This window comes from Xyrauchen texanus, chromosome 32 (assembly GCF_025860055.1).
Source record: "Xyrauchen texanus isolate HMW12.3.18 chromosome 32, RBS_HiC_50CHRs, whole genome shotgun sequence".
In the NCBI taxonomy this organism is placed as follows: Eukaryota; Metazoa; Chordata; class Actinopteri; order Cypriniformes; family Catostomidae; genus Xyrauchen; species Xyrauchen texanus.
This window is the reverse complement of record NC_068307.1, coordinates 3,065,001-3,070,528: the sequence shown is the minus strand read 5'-3', so window position 1 is coordinate 3,070,528 and position 5,528 is coordinate 3,065,001.

Below are 5,528 nucleotides of genomic sequence, written 5' to 3'. Positions count from 1 at the left end.
TGCACAAGAATAGAGCGCAACAGTCTCGTTTCGGAAATGTAAGCGCAGCGTGGTTGTAGCGGGAAGACTCACAGCTGTACATCGTCACACTATTAGCTGGGTAACTCCTAGCCAATCGCATTTAAGCCATTGTTTTATAAGTCTGCTCACAATTTCTGTTTCAGTGTGCTAACACGCAACCTCCTCCACCCCACCATCACCTGTTAAGTCCCGTCCCGCACAGGGGTAGGCTCCTCGCCCCTGCCTCCTACAACTTCTCAAGTACAACTTCTTCGGACCACCAGATGGAGCCTACGCCAAAGAGAGACATTATATTTCTGTTTTATTTTATTTAAATTTCACTCACGTCTGCGAGTCTTCCTGATAGAAGTAAAAATCCCATTCATCAAATCTCTTTTCTCTTTGATGGATAACACTGAGTAACGTATAGACATATAACAGGTAGACATAGAGGTGAATTGCTGTGAGCTCGGTTGGTTGATGACATCAGCGAAATGACAAAGATGGCCGCTGGCTGGTTTTTTCATTTAGACACAGTTATTTGTGCTCAGTCTGCCGAAAAAATGGCATTTAATGGCCTTTCGACCAGGCATCTGTATGTTTGTAGGAAGTTCCAGGCTTGTGTGTGTTATGCGCTTGTGGTACTTACACTGCACCTTTCCACGTGACTGCAGCTCTAGGACAGGAGTAGTAAGAAGTGTTCCTTTACCATTATATATCCTTCAATCCAGCTCCTGGTTTTATATCTGTCGAGTTTTTGGGCCCATGAACAGTCCAATTTAATATATCTCGAAACAGGTTGCTAAGGGCAGTAAAGTCAATATTAATTGCATTTAATATTTCCAAATATTTCTTCCTGAGAAAGTCCTGAGACTGGAGGTATTGTAATGTTGTCCTTATTTTTGGTCAGGAGTTTTGTTTTTATCAGTGCTCTGAATCAATCAAACAGATATCCAGCCTAATTGTTATTTTGTGATTAAAACACTGCATTAATGAGTGGATACTAACAGGATTGCTTATGTAAGGAAGGGTAATGGTAATAATTATTCTGTTGACAGTGTGATTTGGCATTATAGAGGCTGCTTCAGGAGAATCTGAGAGAGGCAGAGATAAAGAAAGAGTGGAGATGTGAATGTTTAAATGGATTTGCATTTATTCAAATTGAAACATAATACTTTTGAGCTAATCTATCTATCTATCTATCTATCTATCTGTCTGTCTGTCCGTCCGTCCGTCCGTCCCTCATTCTATCTATCTATCTATCTATCTATCTATCTATCTATCTATCTATCTATCTATCTATCTATCTATCTATCTATCTATCTGTCTGTCTGTCTGTCCGTCCGTCCGTCCGTCCGTCCGTCCGTCTGTCTCTCATTCTATCTATCTATCTATCTATCTATCTATCTATCTATCTATCTATCTATCTATCTATCTGTCTGTCTGTCTGTCTGTCTGTCTGTCTGTCTGTCTGTCTGTCTGTCCGTCTGTCCGTCCGTCCGGTCTCTCATTCTATCTATCTATCTATCTATCTATCTATCTATCTATCTATCTATCTATCTATCTGTCTGTCTGTCTGTCTGTTTGTATGTCCGTCCGTCCGTCCGTCCGTCCATCTGTCTCTCATTATATCTATCCATCCATCCATCCATCCATCCATCCATCCGTCTATCTATCTGTCTGTCTGTCTGTCTGTCTATCTATCTATCTATCTATCTGTCTGTCTGTCTGTCTGTCTATCTATCTATCTATCTATCTATCTATCCGTCTGTCCGTCCGTCCGTCTGTCTGTCTCTCATTCTATCTAACCATCCATCCATCCATCTATCTATCTATCTATCTATCTATCTATCTGTCTGTTTGTCTGTCTGTCTGTCTGTCTGTCTGTCTATCTATCTATCTGTCTGTCTGTCTGTCTATCTATCTATCTATCTATCTATCTATCCGTCTGTCCGTCCGTCCGTCTGTGTCTCTCATTCTATCTATCCATCCATCCATCCATCCGTCTATCTGACTGTCTGACTGTCTGTCTATCTATCTATCTTTCTATCTATCTATCTGTCTGTCTGTCTGTCTGTCTGTCTGTCTGTATATCTATCTATCTATCCATCCATCCATCCATCCTGCCTTCTTTCTTTCTATCGTCTTTATTCTGTCATCTTTGCTCACACATCTCATACTCTCAGAGGATTGTTTCAACCCCAAAAGTACAAGGTGTCATGTCTGTGTCAAACTCCGGCAAGAATTCAATTTGCAGCTCAATCAGAGGTAATTAATAAAGGCCCTGCTCCTGGTGGAGTTTCTTTCTGTTCTCTCTGTTCACTGTGAGCTACTACAAGTGCAGAATGATAAGAAACAGATTTAACAAACAAACAAATTTAGAAGAAACATCTGATGGTAGTCACTACTCCGATATTGCTCAGAGGTTGCTCTTTTTATAACTTAGGTGACTTAATGAAGTTCTCACTCATGTCATTTAAGTATCAACTTTGTCTTAGGTGTTTTAAAAATAGACATTAATGAGGCAATTGCTGACATACAGTGACAATATAGATCTATAAAGTTAATGCTGATTGCAGAGCTCAGATCATTTGGCCTTGGAAAAATCTGGTTTGAGTACACATAGATAAGATAGGAAAAGACAAGGGAAGCTGTGTGTGTGTGTGTGTGTGTGTGTGTGTGTGTGTGTGTGTGTGTGTGTGTGTGTGTGTGTGTGCGCGTGTGCGTGTGTGCTATCATGTGTAGAGTGTTGTTGTGGTTAAGTGTGCAGGTTTGACAAGGTTGCTGCATCTGACAGCACTAACATGTGATTTGGTGAGACAGTCTCCCCTCATAGATCAAACACCACTGGAGCAAAAGTGTGCCAGTGAGAAGTCACATTGTCCTTTCACCCTCATAAACACACACGCATGCACACACACGCACACACACACACACACACACACATGTTGTGTTTCCATGTTTTATGGGGACTTTCCATAGACATAATGGTTTTTATACTGTACAAACTTTATATTCTATCCCATAAACCTAACCCTACCCCTAAACCTAACCCTCACAGAAAACATTCTGCATTTTTACATTTTCAAAAAACATAATTTGGTATGATTTATAAGCTGTTTTCCTCATGGGGACCAACAAAATGTCCCCACAAGGTCAAAAATTTCGGGTTTTACTATCCTTATGGGGACATTTGGTCCCCACAAAGTGATAAATACACGCTCACACACACACACACACACACACACACACACACACTGTAAACAAACTCACTTGCAATTACTCGCTTCTAAAGATGCTCAAAGGAATATTTTTGGTTCAATACAAGTTAAAGGAAAGTTCACCCATAATGTATAATTCTCTCATCATTCACTCAGAAAGTCATAAGTTTGAGATGCTATAAGGGTGAGCAAATGATTAGAGAATTATACATTGTGGGTGAACTATTCCTTTAGGCTCAAACAACAGTATTTTTGGCATGATGTTGATTATCACAAAAATAGATTTTTTTCTTGTCCCTCCATTTCTTTAAAAAAAATTATAAATCTGTGTTACAGTGAGACACTTACAATGGAAGTGAATGAGGCTAATCTGTAAATACTGTTTCAAAAGTATAGACACAAGACCTAAACAACATGTATGCTAGCATGATATTAGTGCGATAAAATCACATAGTAACCTTTTCTGATTTCAACGACTTTACAGCTCAAATAATACACGAGTTTTAACAGAAGAATGAATGTAAATGCTTTTATAAAATTATAAGCTTCACATTTCTGCCTTTAAACCCTCCAAAAATTGGCCTCATTCACTTCCACTGTATGTGCCTCACTGTCTCCTTGATTTTAAGAAAAGATGATTTTTTTATTTTTTATGATTTTTTGGTGCAAAACACTTATCATCATTTATGTCCATCTTTCTTCATAATAAGTAACTGTAATCTGAAATTTAAGCCGAGGAATTTTCTGAAATGTGGTTGATTTATATAATTATATAATAATATCCAATCTGGAACATTCGCTGTTCTTTACATTGTCTTAAGTTGATTGACAGCTATGAAAATTCACTAGTTTGGTTACTAGTTATTTTACTTCTAGTACATTAATTACTATGACAGTCCTCCTGGAGTAACCTGTGATTAAGTGTTTTACACAGGGTTGGGGAGTAAAGGATTACATGTAACGGGATTACATATTTAAAATACCAAATATAAGTAACAGTACAGTTACAATTTAAATCATTGGTAATTAGAATACAGTTACATTCAAAAAGTATTTTGATTACTGAAGAGATTACTTTGCATTTTATTGTCATTTGTTTCATTTAATATGTCGTCCTTTCAGATGGAAAACATTTATACATATACACTCACCTAAAGGATTATTAGGAACACCTGTTCAATTTCTCATTAATGCAATTATCTAATCAACCAATCACATGGCAGTTGCTTCAATGCATTTAGGGGTGTGGTCCTGGTCAAGACAATCTCCTGAACTCCAAACTGAATGTCAGAATGGGAAAGAAAGGTGATTTAAGCCATTTTGAGCGTGGCATGGTTGTTGGTGCCAGACGGGCCGGTCTGAGTATTTCACAATCTGCTCAGTTACTGGGATTTTCACGCACAACCATTTCTAGGGTTTACAAAGAATGGTGTGAAAAGGGAAAAACATCCAGTATGCGGCAGTCCTGTGGGCGAAAATGCCTTGTTGATGCTAGAGGTCAGAGGAGAATGAACCGACAGATTCAAGCTGATAGAAGAGCAACTTTGCCTGAAATAACCACTCGTTACAACCGAGGTATGCAGCAAAGCATTTGTGAAGCCACAACACGCACAACCTTGAGGCGGATGGGCTACAACAGCAGAAGACCCCACCGGGTACCACTCATCTCCACTACAAATAGGAAAAAGAGGCTACAATTTGCAAGAGCTCACCAAAATTGGACAGTTGAAGACTGGAAAAATGTTGCCTGGTCTGATGAGTCTCGATTTCTGTTGAGACATTCAGATGGTAGAGTCAGAATTTGGCGTAAACAGAATGAGAACATGGATCCATCATGCCTTGTTACCACTGTGCAGGCTGGTGGTGGTGGTGTAATGGTGTGGGGGATGTTTTCTTGGCACACTTTAGGCCCCTTAGTGCCAATTGGGCATCGTTTAAATGCCACGGCCTACCTGAGCATTGTTTCTGACCATGTCCATCCCTTTATGGCCACCATGTACCCATCCTCTGATGGCTACTTCCAGCAGGATAATGCACCATGTCACAAAGCTTGAATCATTTCAAATTGGTTTCTTGAACATGACAATGAGTTCACTGTACTAAAATGGCCCCCACAGTCACCAGATCTCAACCCAATAGAGCATCTTTGGGATGTGGTGGAACGGGAGCTTCGTGCCCTGGATGTGCATCCCACAAATCTCCATCAACTGCAAGATGCTATCCTATCAATATGGGCCAACATTTCTAAAGAATGCTTTCAGCACCTTGTTGAATCAATGCCACGTAGAATTAAGGCAGTTCTGAAGG